The sequence below is a fragment of the Ahaetulla prasina genome, chromosome 1 (assembly GCF_028640845.1).
Source record: "Ahaetulla prasina isolate Xishuangbanna chromosome 1, ASM2864084v1, whole genome shotgun sequence".
NCBI lineage: Eukaryota > Metazoa > Chordata > Lepidosauria > Squamata > Colubridae > Ahaetulla > Ahaetulla prasina.
Window position 1 is genome coordinate 299,131,958 of NC_080539.1, and position 20,278 is coordinate 299,152,235.

Genomic DNA, 20,278 nt, shown 5'->3' on the forward strand with positions numbered 1-20,278 from the left:
AATACACATGAATAACAAACATAGAATTAGACAGCAGAAGAAGTGGATGGAACTAGAGGAGGAAATAAAAAAGAAAGAGCAATTACTTATACTTAGCCCAGGAGATAAGAAAGTAAAAGAAACAATAAATATACTACAGGGCAGTTTAATATGTTGATAGCAGACCAGGTGGCGACTAATCTACAATATGTTAAGCATAATATATTTTGTAATGCTAATAAACCAGGTAGATGGTTAGCATATGCAATAAGGAAAAAACAGAAATTGTGTACTATTGGAAAGATAGAGTATAAAGGTAAAGAGGTATATCAACAGAATATGATTAAAAAAGCTTTTTTAGAATTTTATGAAAAGTTATATGCTAGTGATCCAATCCAAGGTGTAGATATAGATAGATATTTACAGGAAGAAAATATTTGTGAACTTACACCAGAACAAAGGGAAGGATTGAATCAAACTATAACTTCTGAGGAAATTATTTTAGCAATTAAACAGTTAAAAACGGGTAAAGCCCCAGGAACAGATGGACTAACAGCTGTCTATTATAAAAATTTACAGTTTGAAATGGTAGAACCGCTTAAAGATTTATTTAACGAAATTCAATCTGGAGGAGATGTGCCTCCTTCATGGAGAACAGCTTTTATTTCATTGATACCAAAGGAAGACCAAGACTGTAGTAAACCAGAAAACTATAGGCCGATATCGCTTTTGAACACTGATTACAAGATTTTCGCTAAAATATTAGCAAATAGATTAATGTGTTATGAGTCAAATGATTCATATATGGTGGACTTGTAAAAAAATCAAAGCATTTTAGATAAAAATTTGGTGGGTTATGCAAAATATTTTGAAAAAGAAGATAAAGTTTACTCCGCAGTTGTTTTTATTGGGTATAATTACGGACTGTACGGCAATAGAGACTAAATTGATCTTAAATTTAATATCAGCAGCTAGACTATTGGTAGCGCAATATTGGAAGAAGGAATATCTGCCTACCATGGAAGAGTGGATATTAAAAGTGGCGAATTTAGCGGAGATGGCAAAAATCTCAGTGTATCTGAAAGACTATTCACAAGAAAGATATATACTGGAATGGAGAAGATGGATTGATTATATTCAAAACAAATATCAGACCAAGAAGTATCAAATAGCTTATGAATGAATAGAAAGTAAAAATTGTATTTGTATATTTTTCTTTATGTAAAAGGGGAGTTAAGGCTCTAGGGGAGGGATGGGAGTTTATGGATAGTTAGCGTATTCTAGCTTATGATTGTTAGATGTTATACCCTGTATTTTGCTCTGGGAAGTCCGTGGAAGGTGGGGGGATTGGGTGGAGGGGGGGAGGGGGGAAAGGAGGGAGAAGAGAGGCATTTGTGGAAATTTTCTGTAAAACTTTTTAATAAAAAAAAATTGCAACAAGTGTCACAGATTGAGTGGAGAATCTTGAAAAAAGGGCCTTTGCAATTTGAGCCACTCCAATCACAAGACCACCATCAAATTCTTTGTGCACCCCACTGACAACTGTACATAGATTATAACATTTATAATGTTTCTTTCTAAAACTTCAGACTTGGTTTTTCAGATTAGTATTAGAGCAATTGTATATCACCAACAAGGTTTTTGCTCACCTAAACATGACAAATACCAAAGTCATCCATGTGTCCAAGTGAATTAGTAGGGTCCCAATCATTAAATGTATTATCTCATCCAAGGAAAATAGGCAGTCAAAAATATGAAAAACAAGCAAGCAAGAAAATCAGTAATAATGCAGCCTTCAGAAAAACATCTTTAAGAAAGTGGCTGTCAAGAGTAAAAGAGGCGGTGGAAGTAATGCACTCAATCTCTTCCTGCATGTGATTTTTTTTTTCTGTTGTTCTTGTACTCCCTCACTTCTGAACATACTTCTCTGCATCATAGGTTGAAACCCTGGAGCTATGGGTGATAGAAAAAAGAGTAACCAGCATTGCTTTTGCATCTCCATTGTCTGTTATCATCTCTTAAACCTGCTTTCCTTATATGCAGTCTTAAGGGTTTAAAACAAACCCTTGTTGGACATAGTATGACCAAACCATAATCTTATAATCACATTTCTCAGGTGCAAGACTACAAATTTATATAGACTTAGGAACGAGCTGTACAGGTGCATTCCCAGAGAATGCTAACTGGGCTCTTCTCACAGTATTTGTGCATAAAGAATGAGGATTTCTTTTTCTGCTGACTCAGGAGGGATAAAGTTTGGAGTTTGGTTTATATCTGCCTGCCCTTCTGCGTCTCTCTAAGTGGCCATTGGCCTCATAACCTTGACAGCACAAATTCCCTAAGACGAGGCTTGTGAATTATTTTTGCAGGCCTGCCTGGGAACACGGTAAAGTCAAGCTGAGGTGTTGAATTGGTCTGGGGATGGAGTTGCAGTTCACCTGCTGTGGGTTTTTTTCCCCTCTCTCTCTCTCTCTGGGACTTGATAAATCTCCTTTTTATCCAACCCTCATCCCTGTCTTCCACAGCAAAGGACATATACAAGGAGGTCCTTTCATCTCAGAATATCCCCCTGCTGATTAATGGGATGCAGTGTTCCCACGTAGGCAGAGACAACACTATGTCGGCCGTATAATTAGGAGCCAGATAATGAATGCTTAAAGGCTATTCAGTCAAGCTCTCTCCCCCCTCCCTGCCAACCAAGGCTGTTTCTCAGCAGTGAAGCCAAGTGGAAGAAGGGGTGGCACAAATCCTATTGGCCCTCCGGTTAATTGTAGTGGAAAGCAGGGCCTCAGCCAGCAGAAAAAAACCAGGGTAGGGGGCTGGACAAATGGTTCTCTTTTAATACTGTAGAGCCAAACTTTCGGTTGTTTTTTTAATGTGTTTGACCTTGTGGCCGCAGAAGCTCTAAACACGCACATCACTGTGTGCATTTTTTTGTTTCAGATCATTAGGGAAAGCCATCATAATAAGCACAAGACTCAGCCTTCTCAGTAACCTAAGGGCAAAGATGCGGCTGCTTAGTAGCCTTTGAAATGTGGGAAACAAGCCAGAGATACAATACTATTATTCTTTTTATGGGGCTTTACAGTTACACCACCATTCATTGTCCAATTAATAGTTGTAAAAGGGGCTCTCCTTTTCTGTAGCCCTGGGTGCTCACCCAGAGAAAATAATAATCTATTTCTGTAAGTGCTGCTACCCCAGTGTTTGACAAAAATAAAATATAGCTTGAAGAAGCTATAATGCTGCCTTTTGAGCTTCAGTTCCAAGTCAGTAGAATTTACTGCCAGGCTTTTCTGCACCCATTACCAAAAAGTTTTCAAGATGTGTTCTGATATATTTATTAACAGAAAAGAAACCACATCTGAGTATGTAATGAATCTAAAGCATTCAACTTACATGGGTTGGAGTGGAACTGGCTGAACTGATAATTCAGCCAGTTTCTAAAATGAATAGGACTGAGCAAGTATCTTGCAATGTGAACAACAGCTGAACTAGTGTCTTCTTAAAATGCAAAGCTCAACAAAGATTCATTTACGAGAAAAGAACAACCAATGGCCTATTGATAAAATCTTGTTGTGATAGCATTATGCAGTCCTCTAAATATGAAGCAAATAAAACAGTGCATGCTATCATAAATGGATTTCTACCAAAATTAATGGAGGATTAGAGCATAAGAAGAGACTTGCTGGATCATATCTAAAGTCCATTTAGATTAATATCTTAATTATCACAGTTGACAATTTAAAGCTTCTAAACAGGGCTTGAAAGGAATGGCCTTTGTTTCATTATTTCTCTCTGGCTTTCTGTGATATATGAGTGTGTAAAGATTTCACAAAGAGCACTTACCACCTTAACCTAATGCATCCTTTTGGAGCTTAAAGGGACAGCAGTTTTTCCTCTTCAAGAGAGTATCTTTGGCATATTACTTGTGTCTAAAAAGTTAAAAATGGTGGTGTTAATGTGGATGGGAAGGCAAAATTTTCATTAACTAAGCTTCTTACATGAAGGTTTACAGGCATAATGTAGAAACCATGTTCTAGCACCATATTTAGCATGCTATTTGTTTGGCAAGAAAGAAAGATCTGAATTGGTCATGTTTAAGTGAAACTTAGCCATCTTTCAAAAGCTTCTTTTACAAGTTAATTATTTAATATAGGTCATTTGAAAGAGGATACAAAAGAAAAGAGAGATGAAGTTGACAAAAGTAAGCAAGAATCATAGCTGATAAAAATAGACAGTAAATAACATCTCAGACCTGGGAAAGGAGAGAGTGTGAGAAACAGAGTCAAAATAAGTGTGCCTTGATTCGGTATGGTAAAAGAATAGGGAAAAGAAAACTGGCAGACTTTCAAGATTCTGGGATTATACCCTACAACAATAGAGCTCCAGGAGTCTTCTGAATATCTGTTTCCTGACCTGGTCTACCCTGAAGAACTGACAGATGATCAAGTCAACAATAATCAATGTTTATTTATATCAGAAACAAATTCCTCCTTCCTTCCTTCCTTCCTTCCTTCCTTCCTTCCTTCCTTCCTTCCTTCCTTCCTTTCAGCATTCTGTAAAGTAGATTGGGCTGAGAGAGAATGATTGGCTGAAAGTTATCCAATAAATTTCTGTGGCTAAGAGTAGACTAGAATATGAGTCTCTTTATTCCAAGTCCAACATTTTAACTATTAAGTCCATGAATATTTAGAGAATTTACAACTCTAAAAGTCATAATCTACATTTTGTGTCTCTAAAATACTCCTCCCAGAGTCTCTCATCTCTGTTAGGAGGCGTATTTTAGAATGGCCACAGCTTTGCGAATACCTACAACTTTGCAAGTAAAGCTGGCCTGAACATCATGGAAATTTCAATTCCATAGTTGTAATGGATCCCAGATTTTATGCACCATTTAGTCTAACTTGAAAATACTAACAGAGAAAAATACAATGAGAGTTGGGGGGAGGGAGAGAGAGAGAGGATCTAGTTTCTAAATAGACATCATGACGTTTAGTCCTGCCTTAGCACTAGTCTAGTCCTGCCTTAGCAATTTGGTGACTTTGGGCCAGGTACTTTTTTCAGCCGTATGAAGAAAATTGCAGGCGACTTCTGAAAAAAGAAACTTGCCAAGAAAACTGCAGGGACTTATCCAGGCAGTCCTGGAGATAGATAGATATAGATATATATTCATTCATTTATTTTCTGAACAAAGTTGCTTACTAAATTTTTTACTATTCTATATTAATATACTATACTAATAAATTTATCTTTCCTAGTCTTAGTTTCCAGGGCCTGTACTCTCTTCCTAGTCTCTTCTTCCAGTTTTATCCAGTATTCCTTGGCCTTCTAATTGTTTTATAGCTAAGCTGGCAGGGTTTTATTGTTTCTTAAATCCCTGGGAAGATGATTAGGGAGAGGCATGGTTTGGCTTTCCTTTACTTGCCCTAACCAACACCATTTCTCTCCTTCAACTGCAGTGTGGTTTGTCTATTAAGTGTTCCTGGGAACTTATCTGGCAGCATTTTGTTTAAATGAGCATGAAAGAACACACTGAATAAATATTTTGCTCTTCAGCAGGTCTCTGAGAAGTGTATTAATGGAAGAAATAATTTCTATTGTATATTTATTAAATTAGAAAAAAGTTATGATAAATCTAATAAAGCTTTGTATAAGGAACTTTTTGTGTGAATAGCTGAAGACTGATTGCTGAAAGTGCGAACAGCAATATGTAGTGGAAATAAACCATGCATGAAAATGAATGAAAAATAGTTCAACACTGAACAGGGAGTAAGATATGCATGTGTCATATCCTTGGATTGTTTAATCTATTATTAAATCTCTGTGGATTGCTTGTGGCAATGTTAAAAGAAAATGGTTGGCAAAGGGAGTATGCGTGCACTTTTGTATGTGGATGATACCAAGTTGTTGGTTGAAGATCCAAATGATTTACAATGAATAATAGATAGATCTTTTGATGCAATGAGGAAGGTGGAACTGAAAATTAATGTATCAAAGTAATTATGTATGATAGGGAAAATGAACAGCTCCAAGGTATGCATAAACTGGAAAAAAAATACTATAGTAGATAAATAGATTTGTGTATCTTAAAATTTGTAAATATGGGGAAATGGGGTGGGGGTGGGAATTAAAACATTCAAGTATGAAAATACAGGTTGAAAGGTATTGGAATTATGTTGTCTATTGTGAAGAATAGTTCCTGAAAGAAACAAAAATGGCTGTATATGATAATTAACTTCAATTCAATCTGTCAGTTTACTTGTGTGGAAATGGGAGTTGAAGAGAAACAAAAATGTAAGTTGAATACAGCAGAAATATAATGGGAAAGAATATTGTGTGTATGTATGATAGGAAAATGAACAGCTCAAGGTATGCATAAACTGGAAAAAAAATACTATAGTATATAAATAGATTTGTGTATTTTAAAATTTGTAAATATGGGGAAAGGGGGTGGGGGTGGGAATTAAAACATTCAAGTATGAAAATACAGGTTGAAAGGTATGGGATTTATGTTGTCTATTGTGAAGAATAGTTCCTGAAAGAAACAAAAATGGCTGTATATGATAATTAACTTCAATTCAATCTGTCAGTTTACTTGTGTGGAAATGGGAGTTGAAGAGAAACAAAAATGGCTGTATATGATAATTAACTTCAATTCAATCTGTCAGTTTACTTGTGTGGAAATGGGAGTTGAAGAGAAACAAAAATGGCTGTATATGATAATTAACTTCAATTCAATCTGTCAGTTTACTTGTGTGGAAATGGGAGTTGAAGAGAAACAAAAATGGCTGTATATGATAATTAACTTCAATTCAATCTGTCAGTTTACTTGTGTGGAAATGGGAGTTGAAGAGAAACAAAAATGGCTGTATATGATAATTAACTTCAATTCAATCTGTCAGTTTACTTGTGTGGAAATGGGAGTTGAAGAGAAACAAAAATGGCTGTATATGATAATTAACTTCAATTCAATCTGTCAGTTTACTTGTGTGGAAATGGGAGTTGAAGAGAAACAAAAATGTAAGTTGAATACAGCAGAAATATAATGGGAAAGAATATTGTGTGTATGTATGATAGGAAAATGAACAGCTCAAGGTATGCATAAACTGGAAAAAAATACTATAGTAGATAAATAGATTTGTGTATCTTAAAATTTGTAAATATGGGGAAATGGGGTGGGGTGGGAATTAAAACATTCAAGTATGAAAATACAGGTTGAAAGGTATTGGAATTATGTTGTCTATTGTGAAGAATAGTTCCTGAAAAGAAACAAAAATGGCTGTATATGATAATTAACTTCAATTCAATCTGTCAGTTTACTTGTGTGGAAATGGGAGTTGAAGAGAAACAAAAATGGCTGTATATGATAATTAACTTCAATTCAATCTGTCAGTTTACTTGTGTGGAAATGGGAGTTGAAGAGAAACAAAAATGGCTGTATATGATAATTAACTTCAATTCAATCTGTCAGTTTACTTGTGTGGAAATGGGAGTTGAAGAGAAACAAAAATGGCTGTATATGATAATTAACTTCAATTCAATCTGTCAGTTTACTTGTGTGGAAATGGGAGTTGAAGAGAAACAAAAATGGCTGTATATGATAATTAACTTCAATTCAATCTGTCAGTTTACTTGTGTGGAAATGGGAGTTGAAGAGAAACAAAAATGGCTGTATATGATAATTAACTTCAATTCAATCTGTCAGTTTACTTGTGTGGAAATGGGAGTTGAAGAGAAACAAAAATGTAAGTTGAATACAGCAGAAATATAATGGGAAAGAATATTGTGTGTATGTATGATAGGGAAAATGAACGGCTCCAAGGTATGCATAAACTGGAAAAAAAATACTATAGTAGATAAATAGATTTGTGTATCTTAAAATTTGTAAATATGGGGAAATGGGGTGGGGGTGGGAATTAAAACATTCAAGTATGAAAATACAGGTTGAAAGGTATGGGATTTATGTTGTCTATTGTGAAGAATAGTTCCTGAAAGAAACAAAAATGGCTGTATATGATAATTAACTTCAATTCAATCTGTCAGTTTACTTGTGTGGAAATGGGAGTTGAGGAGAAACAAAAATGGCTGTATATGATAATTAACTTCAATTCAATCTGTCAGTTTACTTGTGTGGAAATGGGAGTTGAAGAGAAACAAAAATGGCTGTATATGATAATTAACTTCAATTCAATCTGTCAGTTTACTTGTGTGGAAATGGGAGTTGAAGAGAAACAAAAATGTAAGTTGAATGCAGCAGAAATATAATGGGAAAGAATATTGTGTGTATGTATGATGTATATAAAGATGGCTGCTTTTTAAAATCAAATTGACTGCAGAAAGGGCTCCTGCAGAGTTGCTTTATCCTGATTGCCATTTTCTCCCTTATGTGCGCAGCACGAACAGTTCCCTACCATTCCTAATTTTTCCAACCAATATCCAGTCTAAACTAGCACGTTTCCCATAGCAATAAAGCTCAGTTTTCTAATGCTGGATTTAATTTCAGCTGACATTTCTGCAACAGATCTATTGCCACATCTGCTAGGCAAGTTTTTCCATACTCATGGTCAATATGGACCTTTTTTTCCACGGTTTCCTAATACTGTGCATTTTCTTTGATTAATTTCACCCTTCTTGACTTCATTTAATACAACCTACTTAGGAATATTAACAGGGAGTTTTAAGAAGTTCAAAAGAATGGTTTGTTGTCTGCATGTTTGTTTCATTTCTACCGAAGAGCCACATTAAGTGTGTTTGTTGCGGCAGCGATGCTATGCTATCCCTAGTTACTGTTCCCAAGGGACAAAGCAGGTCAGGCCTAACATATCTCTGACCTGTCCAGTGGGAGCAGAGAGAGGACCAAACAGGAGAGTTTTTGTTTTAGTTGTTTATACAGTGACTCACTCTGTAGTAACTGGGTTAAAGTCCACTTTTAAAATGAAGAGAACAAAAGGCCTCCTGTTAATACTGGATATTTGCCTCAAGATATCATAGAAAGGATCTTTTTAAATATTGTAGCAGGATGCAGGAAGCCACAAGCTTACGGGGACATAGCAGCACTTTAGAAAGAAAAACAGAACCTTAGACTTGCATCTGCAACTTTCTCCCTTCAATTCTCCTGAAGTTTTGGTTTTGTTTCAATTGCCCACTAGAAGTGAAAATATGGGAGCCTCACATCTTCGCATATCCGCCACTTCTCCATCCCCACATCTCCATGTAGTGTGGTACTTCCATTGTTTCTTTTTCTTTTATTCCTTTGCTGTTTTTATCTTTACATTTTTTAATCATTCTTTTCTGTTTTATTGTTGCAAGCCGCCCTGAGTAGCCCCAAGATGAGATGGATGGCAAATAAATTTAACAAATAATAACAAACAAATAAATATCCTAGGCTCCTGAAAAGAAAGGAAAAAGTCAAGGCTTGGTGTTTCTATGATTGCATTTCTTGAAATTGGAGGCAAATGCTTGCTTGGGTAACCTATGGCTTCTACTGTAGGCTTTCCTGCATAAAAAAGTATCAGTTATATGACAATCCCCTCTCACCTTTTCCCAAATTCCTCACCAAAAGAAAAAAAATTGCTGCTGAGTGCCTGATCCTGGAGAAAAAAACTATCAAGTACTAATTTATATTCTTGTAAATATAATTTAATTGTTTTTTCTAAAAGATTTTCTAAAATGCACAAATGCCCAACTAGAATAAATAGAAATAGCTCTGGAAAGAGAGGTCTCCTTATTCAAACAGTTTAAATTGATTAAATACTGATGTTATCACTCGTATTTCACTCTTGAGTGTTGCAGAATATTCAATAAGCTGTGTTTTTCCATCTCAGCTTCAACATTTTTTTATATCTCAGGAAGAGAAAGATTTCCCTCATATAGCAAGAATTTTGGAGAATATATAGATTGACTCATATCTCTCCTCTTTCAACCCATGTTTTATGGTTTTCCTTTGGCTTGGTAGAATCACCAAACATGGTGTTTCAAGTATCTCCAAATTTCTGCCATTCAGCTAGGGAACACACATACAGAGGAAGGCTTGTGGTTTTTAAAAACTGGCCCAAAACTTGTATTTCACTTTTATTTTTCTTTAGAGGGGAGGGGTGAGATTAGGATGCTAGGCAAAACAGACCGGAAATTCAGTCTGCCTGGGAGATTCAGTTTGGGTTTGAAATAATTTTCTTTTTGGAAAGTATCCTACACAAATTTGAAGTTTGGGGATGTGATATTTGTAAACGCAGCAAAGCTATTTTGAGACTTTTATAGGGGAGGGAGGGAAATATCTCTACTTATATTCAATACTGAAAGGAGCTAACTTTGGCTGTTGCACTAACTGCCAGTGTCTATCTAGGCCAGTGGTTTTCCCTGACTCCAGTTTACAGTTTCCCGAATCAGCTTGTTGCACCCATGCCAAAGAAAGCAAACAGGCCCACAACTTTGATAGCATTGTAGCCTCTGTTCTTCAGTAATCCTGAAGAAAATGGAGAGCATGTGAAGCACATTTTAGCACAGGTGAACAGTGCATTGACCTGCCTTTCAAACTACATATAATTGTGCATTATTAAAAGCAAAAAAGAAAAAAGCATGCAAACCCACCCGCCCAAAAAACCTGAGTTTTTATATAAATTCTTATGTTTGTCATCTTAAAATAACTACCACTTTGCTGGAAAGACGTTGATACCTTCCTCTACTAAACAAACTAGAATAACCAGGCCATCAATCAGATGCTGTCCTTTGGGGGTAGCAAGCACATATATGCACTCATTAGTAATCCCACAATAACAAGCCAAGATCTATATAGAGAAGGGAAGGCAAATGAACATTCACTGAACAGAGAAAGTAGCAATCAGAGAAAATGTCAGGAAAAGGACAGTCAGCAAAGAAAGAGAAGCAATACACTCTATTTCATTTCAGACAGGTTTTGAGTTTCCTGAATAAAATTTGAGGATCATTCTTAAGACCTTTCTGGGCTTGTTTAAAACTATGGCAGAAGTTAAATGGAAGGAAATCTATTTATTTACTTAAAAATAATTTTATTTCTATGGATGCCCATCTCAAACCAGTGACTCTGGGTGCCAACTGCATTAGCTTTTATTTGAATCAATGTGCTTAGAGTTCCTCTAGAGGTGGCAAGGTGCTGTCCAATCACTCCTTAGAAAACTGCCAGTCACATCAGCCTCACTAAGTAGACCAGACTAGAAACATGACCAGATCAGCTAATTCTACTTTATTACAAGGTTACATTAACAGAATCTTGCAAATTTAAAAGTACAAGGCTCCTCTCATCTCCATTACCCCTAGAAATCAAAGATGGTCTATTCTGAGTCTTTTGCCCTGCCCACTATCCAGCTGCAGGCGAAATTGCCTTTTATCTGAACAGTTGCCTAGACAGTATCTCTGGAACCAAGTCTCCCAAGATCATTCTCACATACCAGTAGTGGTTTTCACGTACCTTCGCTACCGGTTCAGAATTGTGAGTGCACGCTTGTGCGTGGCGCTTCTGCGCATGTGCAGAGCGTCTGTGATGACGTCCGGGTGGACGGAGCCTCCTGCAGCCGCCACTACTGGTTCGCCCGAACCAGGGAGAACCGGTAGAAACCCACCACTGTCACATACCATTGTAAGTCAGAACTTCCTGTATTCAGTTGTCTTTCCAATTGAATTCATCACACTTGCTACAGATAAAAAGATTCTGGGAAGCAGTTTGTATCATCGGGGTATATTTTCAATCATTGTTTTGCTTAGAAATAGACTCTCCCTCAAGTTGAGCGTTCTTTCTAATGACTTTATACAAACACCTATGCAGTTTGTTACCAACAGTATAAAAGTGGTTTGCTGTTCCTTTCCTTCTTTTAGAAATGTTCTTATGTCCCACTTGCACCCACAGCTTAGCAACTTAGAAACTTAACAACTTAGAAACCATGTAATAACTGAGCCAAACCCTAGATACAAAAAAAGCCTTTGGCCTACCTAGAATAGTGCTAACTTGCACAGACTGCTGGGGATGAATGCAGTTACTCAGACAAGAAAGAACTTCCGCATCACTGCCAACCATATAGAAGAGTTGTAAGAAATATCAGCCAATGTAGAGTTACTAATTATTGGTATTCAGAATAATATCTGCAGATGAGAAAAAATCAAAATGTTGGCAGACAATAAAACATATATTTCTGTAAATGATTACCAGTCACTTTGAGGCCATGCTTTGGTGGAAAAGTGGAATGTAAATTCAGTAAATAAATTATAGAAGAATAGCCTTTGATCAGGTTTATTTTCATCTGAAGTAGAATCTGCAGGGTAAAGATGTAGAGTTTGATCAGTTATTTCTCTGCACTGTGGAATTTCCATTGAATTGGCAATGGAAATTCGAAGCATTAAAAAGTAGTGCCAGGCTTTTGTAAATAATTACAGTTCCAGATGTAGCTATCTTTACTGATCCTAGAACACATAAATCTACCATTTGCCCAAACAAAGATTAGCAAAGATTAGTATTCATCCCCACTATGATTAATGAAGGTTGGATGCAGCATACATGACATCTGAAATACCTTCTGTCTCAGTGCATTATTGCACTAAAAAATCCAAAACATGAGAATAAGGAACAATAAAAAGGACACTGTCATCATGTTCCTAAACTTTCTACTTGCAAGATGAAAATTACTATATATTTTTAATATGTCTGAACTGAAACAACAAAAAGCAATTAATGTGTAACATCCTTGTTAGATTGCTTTTCTTTTGTTCATAAATCAGTCTGTAGATAGGGAATAACTGATGAGAAGAATATGTTCTGTGACTGCTTTTTGAGTCACTGCATTTCTTTTGTTTTTTTAATTGTGTCACTTTTACCCAAGTATTAGAGAACTAGGGAAAGAAGGGGAAATTAGAAACTTGGATCAAAACATTCAAATGCAAATTCCTCATAGGTAACAGTTCAACCAGCATTCAACAACAATTCAACAACAATTCAACAATTGTTGAATTCAACAACAATTCAACAATTCAACTCAACCAGCAAATGCTGTCTTACACATTGGAAAAAAGAATCTGAACACTAAATACAAGCTTGATGATCATTACCTTGTAGATGACCCCCACCCCGTTAAAGACCTTGGAGTTTTCATATGAAATGTTCTAAGTAACAAAGCCCACTGCAACTACATCGCAAAAAAGGCTTTAAGAGCTGTAAACTTAATATTGCATAGCTTCTTCTCCAGAAACTCTACACTACTAACCGGAGCATACAAAACATTTGCTAGACCAATTCTTGAATACAGCTCACCTGTCTGGAACCCATACCTTATTTCGGACATTAACACAATTGAGCGTGTCCAGAAATATTTTACAAGAAGAGTTCTCCACTCCTCTGATTACAACAAAATACCTTATACTACCAGACTTGAAATCCTGGGTTTAGAAAATTTAGAACTTCGCCGCCTTCGACAGGACCTGAGTTTAACTCATAGAATCATCTGTTACAATGTCCTTCCTGTTGAAGACTACTTCAGCTTCAATCGCAACAATACACAAGCACACAATAGATTTAAGCTTAATGTGAACCGCTCCAATCTCGATTGCAGAAAATATGACTTCAGCAACAGAGTTGTTAATGCCTGGAATGCACTGCCAGACTCTGTGATCTCTTCCCAAAATCCCCAAAGCTTTAACCAAAAACTATCTACTATTGACCTCACCCCATTCCCAAGAGGTCTGTAAGGGGCGTGCATAAGAGCACCAACGTGCCTACCGTTCCTGTCCTAATGTTTCCTTTGATAGTATCCAATTTCATATAATTATTACATACTTATGATTATATATATGCTTTATATAGTATAGTTTTTCATGCTTATGCTTATATATACTGTTGTGACAAATAAATAAATAAAAATAAATAAATAAATATATAAAACATATAAAACAAATAAATAAATAAAATTAGTTACTTTTTAAAAAATTCTTTCTAAAATAAAAATGAATCAGGATAATGAGAATGTTGCTATTGTATTGATAGCCTCACTATTAGTGAAATCAATAAATTTTTGTACATGGTTGTGCTACATGAATATTCAAAGACAAATGATGGAACATGAGAAAGCCAATTCCACCCTTACACAATGTGACCACTAAAATGTGCATGCCTCAAAATCATTAGTACAAGATTCCCTGTGGCATAGTGCCTAGTCAAAACACTGCCCCATATCCTACCATTTTTTCATGGTTTTTCGTACGGGTTTTACAGGAAACTGCAACCCTTGTAGTCATATATAGGCCTTTATAAGTTTCTGTCTGTTGTGCAGAAGGCTGAGAAGGAGAAGCCTCATGCTTTGTCTATCTGCTTCTTCTTGCTTTTCTGCCCAGTTTTTCTTCCTAACAAGACAGACTGTTGCTTCCTCAAGTAAAGAAGATATATGGAATCTTTGAGTTGGAAGGGGTCCTTTATACTAAGTTTAATGCCAGTGCAATGTATTCTTTACCAGTGGTTGTTTTGCCTCTGCTTGCATGCATTGGAGGAGAACTCATTTCCTTCCTTGGTAATTAATTCCATTGTTGGACTCCTTTTATTGTGAAGATGTATTTCCTAACATTTAACTGGAATTGTCCTTCCTGGAACAAATCCATTATTTTGGCACTTTAAAGCAATAAAAAAAAATACTTGCATAGAACTATCTTAGACAGTGTTCTCTTATGGGATCCAAGAACCATCCTCTGTCTCTATTCTCATTGCCACTCCCCTGAGATCCATACAAGTCCAACCCAGCCATCCTTCAAGAAAACCCGACTTTTCCCCCTGGTTCCAAACTAAGATGTTCTGTGAGACCACTCTTGATTCTAAATAGTCTTTTGTGAGTTGGCATGGCTTTTATCTCACAGTGTGGCTATATTTATTGTTGTTTATAATGTTAGTTTTAACTCTTGTAAGCTATTTAGAATATTCTATGAATGGTCAGTTATCAAAATGAAATAAATTGCCTCAAAGAAGACCTAGTCTCCAGTTCCCTTTTGTCCACCTCACCGTCTCCCTCTCTTTCTCCGAATCGTTCTTAAAATTTGGTGCTTAAAATTGGACCCAATAGTAAGGGTGAGATCTTACCAACTCAGAACACAGTGAAACGCATTACCTGCAATGCCTCAGGTTCAAAGGCAAAAAGATCCTTTGGTGTATATGAAGATGCAAACAGCACTTGGTGCAAGTCCCTAAACTAAATGCATATTTTCTGGCATGGGATAGCAGCCCCAGCAAACAGTTATGCAAACCACGACTGCTTTAAGGATGTGCAAGTAGGTGCCATATGAGTGTCCCTGAATAAGTGAATAATCTTTTTGCCTTCCAAAGTAATATATATCATCTTATATATAGGATGTCCCAAAAGTGCAGTTTTAAGCTTTATTTATAAGAAATAGAATCTGTTCCTATCTGTTCTGCTTTTTGGGCAGCTTGATCACATTTCTGACTCATATTCAGCTGAACAGCCAGGTATTATACCATTGAGATGGTATAATACCTGGCTGTTTTGCCTTACTGAATTTTTCTTCACATTATATTATTATTAATTATCATCATCATCATCATCATCATTATATGGGAAACATGCCTGCTACAAAGGCACAAATGCCAACCATTTTGGTGTTTTTATTTCCAAGAATATGTGTAAGTCCCATCCTGAATCCCAGAGGCAATCTTCCTCATCATCACATCCTTTGCTTAGCACAATGGGCTACAAGAGTACTCCACAATTTTCAGTCCGCACTATAGTCTCTACATCATTCCATTTAAAGTTGATGTTTTTCAGATCTTCCTGAATTTTTTGGCGTCAGGTTTTCTTTGGCATTCTTCATTTTCTCCAACCATCTGGTAGTATCCAATTGATTGCAGGTTTTGCTAGACATTGTTCATGCATGCAGAGCACATGTCCAGCAAAGCGCATTCTTCATTCTGTCACTATATCAGAGAATCTTCGGGAATTACTTTTTTGTAGAATTTCCTCATTTGTGACATGGTCCCAGTATGAGATACAAAGAATCCTTTTCAGACAATATTGTTGGAAGCCTTTGATCTTATGAATAATTCTTAAAGATTTCCAGGCCTCACTGGCATAGATGATAGTTGGTATGACAGTGGCATTAAATAATTTGATATTGGTTGCTGTGTGTATAGCGGACATGGTCCATATTGACCACATTTGTTGGAAGACAGCAGTTGCTTTACCTATTCAATATTTCACATGTGCTTCTGTTCTCCTATCTGTTTCCATGATGCTACCAAGGTAGTTAAAGTCTTCCACAAATTTAAGGCCTGTCCCCCTAATGTTATCAGAGTGTTTTAAGAGTGTTTTATTCTTTTATTAAAGAATAAAAAATGGTGAATGGCAGTAATCCAGTGCTTTGTTAAAATGGGGTTTACAAGCAGTGGGTGACAAGACAGCATCTAAGGGTTTACAGGACATGGCATGAAATAAGGGTAGAGTCTGCTTGTTTTGCTATCCAAGAAAGAGCTCTGTGGATATTTTGATCTTCATCAGTTTCCTGAACATCAGCATCATGCCCAAAGTAAAAGGTGGAAAATACATGGTCCCGTATCTTTTTTATAATGTAATTCTTGGTCAGGCCCCTAGGATCAAAGTGTTATTATTTTATACTATTATTGTTTTGTATTATGGGGGCGCTAAAGCAATATTGTGGATTTCAAGAAGCAATTTGGGATCTGGAGTTCAGAGACACAGTCTAGAAAAAAGAACTAGGTGTCACATGGTAGCAGTATTCCAGTATTTAAGGGGCTGCCACACACAGAAGAGGATGTCAACTTATTTTCCAAAGCACCAGAAGGCAAGATAAGAAACAATGGATGAAAACTAATCAAGGAGAGAAGCAACCTGGAATTAAGGAGAAACTTCCTAACAGTGAAAACAATTAACCAGTGAAACAGCATGCCTTCAGAAGTTGTAGATACTTCATCAATGTAGGTTTTTACGAAGAGACTGAACAGCCATTTGCCACAAATTGTTTAGGGTCTCCTGTTAGAGGGTTGGACTAGAAGACCTCCAAGATCCCTTCCACCTCTATTCTGATTAATTGATGTACCCACATTCCTAGGCTAATTACTATTAACATATGAACTCAGCTGTGTGATCTTTGAGAATACATTCCTACTCAAGTGAATGATGAATAAATAGTGAATGTATATTGAATCAGTAGGTTTTTGTTGAATACTCAGACATCCTATTCACAAAAGTTGAAAGAGAAACTGATTGTCAGAACTTTTGTCAGGAGATTTTTTATTCCCATAATGAGATCTGTTGTTATTTATTTATTATTTATTATTTATTTATTTTTTCATATTTATATACCGCCCTATCTCCCTAGGGACTCAGGGCGGTTCACAGGCAATTAAAAATACATATAAATACAAACTAAAATGACAATTAAAAAAAACTTATTCTATAGCCAAATTATTAAAAAAACCGTATAAATAATAAAAACCCATTTAAAACCAGTAAATTTAAAATCTAATCCAGTCCCGCGCAGATGAATAAGTGTGTTTTAAGCTCGCGACGAAAGGTTCGGAGGTCCGGAAGTTGACGAAGTCCTGGAGGGAGTTCGTTCCAGAGGGTGGGGGCCCCCACAGAGAAGTTGCAACCTAAAAGTTCTACAGAAAATAAATTGTGATTACCGCACATCAGAAACTATGGATCAAGTAATAAAGAGATGGAGGAGTGGCAAGACTCAAAGTCTTGGGCTGAGAAAGGCTTTGATCAGCTGCTAGTTCTCCAGTTTGTAACCTGAGCCCCCTCCTCGTTCATAGTGGTTAGAAGCATATGCAGCTTGTTCAAGGCTAAGAGTGCAGGAGGGCAGATACAGAATGCTCTAATAGAGGTGACAGGAAACTGGTGTTTACAGCCAAGGTCAGAGATGCTGGAACAGTTTGTCTTCAACTGGACCATTAACCAGCTGATGAGTTCAAATGTGCATTTCCTTCCTAGTTGAAAAAAGCAGTATATTGGAAATGGGAGCCAATCTTCCTATTTTTAATTGTTAACTATGTGCTATTCAGCCATCCTCACTTAAATGGAGCACCAAACCATAAACAGATCAATCTATAAAATAAATATTTTGAAACTGGGTTTGCTTGTCAAGTAATAGATGGAGAGCTTGCACAGCTGTGCTAAGATCCTCTTTCTATCCAGCCTAGATCCTGAAACATCTTTTTAACCGTATTGGCAAACTGAGCTGCAAAACGTTGTGGTTGTCCTATGCGACTCCGTCACTCCTTGAAATCTGGTACATGGAGGGGGATGGAGAAAGGTATGGCTTGGAATCTGCATTTCAGAGTGATTTTTAAAGCATATTTCTAACAATGAAAAGCAATTCTGTGGATAAGGTCACAGGATGGAGCAGCATTACAGGCAACTCATGGTAGAAACCATAGACTCCTATTGGGTAGAACCACTCTCTTATCCTCATACTTTTAAGAAAGGATATATGCAATCCTGGTTCCATAGCCATACAGAATAGCCTTCTCGGCAACTTTCATCAGTGCAGGCAAAAAACTGCTGAGTGTTGTCATGTTAGCACAGAATGCTTGCTCTGTTCATGAAAAAGCCGCTGCTGGAGTGGAATGAGCCAAAGTCAGTAACAGTTTATTACTTCAGTCCTGGGCTTAGAGGATGTGCACACAGAAAGTAAAATCCTATGACCCAGTTTCAACAATAACAACCAAAAAATCACATCCATCACACAGCATGGTAATTAAAAAATACAGAGGTTTTTGTTTTCTAAAAATAAAGGCTTTGATCTTCATCTGCAGGAATCGGTTTGCTTGAATGAAGCTTTCCTCTCCTCCCACTACATAGGGACCCCATGACTGCACCCAGCATGCACCTCTTCAGCGTATTGGTTTTATCTCTAAAAGTTAAAAACAAAGTCAATTTGCCTTGAGAAAACCTGGATCTGACAAGGAGATGATAGCTTTTGTTGCCTTTGTACAAAGAATAAAGATTCTTATTTATAGCCCCAGTCAAGCTTGTCTCTTTCATATGAGGCACTTACATAGTTTTGTAATAGGGAAGATTATTTCAGATCAGAGATAAGATCAGATAACAAGAATAAAATTATGGTCATTTTTCTGCTTCCCTTTCCTCACCCTGTTGATTTGCCTCTGTGGCAATTGATCTATTCTCTAAATCCAAATATTTCAGGATTTTAAAAAATTGTAGATTGAAATCAACAAATGTACCTCTTATCCACAGTAAGGAAATTAAAATACAAGAACCAAATTTATATTGAAACAATTTGATATGGGGAGAACATTGTAACATTTAGAGGTTTGGTGGCAGATCTTTAAGGGTTCTCAACAGATGGGATAATGAAAGAATAACAGAGTTGGAAGGGACCTTAAAGGTCTTTAGTCCAACCCCTTGCTTAAGCAGGAAACCTAATAAGGAAGTAAGTAGGAAAATATGAACATTCAGAAAGTTCCTTAGATTCAGGAACTGGTCACGCTATCTTTATTTTATTTTATTGTTTAAGTGTCATTGGTATAATGTATAAAAAAGGCAAACCTCAAAACTATAACTAAATATTCAAAAAACAGGGAAAGGTCTAAACATCAGCAACAAAATAAGTCAAGAACAAGAACTACAATTAATATGTATAAAGTCTTTAAACAACAAATTAAATCTGGCTAACATGGATGACATATTGATCAATCTTTGAATTTGTTGATAGCAGATTCAAAGTTTGAGGGTAAACTCATTTCTTCAAACCAGAATAAAAAGACAACTCTCTTGTCCTGCACACATGAGGTTTTATCAAGCATAAACATAACAAGCAGTGACTTCATGACAAAAGAAATTGATAGATCAGAAAATTAAATTAAAAGGATGATCTGCTCCATATATTGGACCATAGGTAAACTAAGGTATGACAAGTTTCCCTTTGTTACTGTAGTCCTTAAATACTGATCTAAATCTAATACATTAGGTCTAGTGTCAATGCTGATATTTCTGAGGCTAGGCATTATCATCATCAGATCACTTCCAATTGATAAAACCGATAGGTGGTTAATTAAGAACCATCAGGTAGTTAGACCCAAAATGTTCATTAACTGAATAGACCCAGTTCATTAACTGAAATTTAGTCACAGTTCAGTAACTCAATTTTCCTTATTAGCGTTCACAGTCTTCAGGGCAGTAGATTGTAGGATATCTAGCCAGAAAATGACAGACTGAGAAGGGTTAACATACCTTCAGCAGAATAGAAGCCTATTGATGAAGTTTATAGGATGGGTGATCTTGCTTGTTTATTTATT

The 20,278-nt window shown here is 36.4% G+C and overlaps 1 protein-coding gene and 1 long non-coding RNA gene across 2 annotated transcripts in view; one reads left to right on the forward strand and one right to left on the reverse strand.

Moving 5' to 3' along the window:
- The window catches only part of RAD51B (RAD51 paralog B), a 397,526-nt gene that overhangs the window by 287,889 nt on the left and 89,359 nt on the right, over nucleotides 1-20,278 (forward strand). The window lies entirely within an intron of this gene.
- On the reverse strand, nucleotides 1,489-15,714 carry LOC131187518 (uncharacterized). Its single transcript, XR_009152567.1, has 3 exons — nucleotides 11,944-15,714; nucleotides 3,829-3,914; nucleotides 1,489-1,932 (listed from the first exon to the last, which is right to left on the reverse strand). It is a non-coding gene; the product is annotated as an uncharacterized LOC131187518 (long non-coding RNA).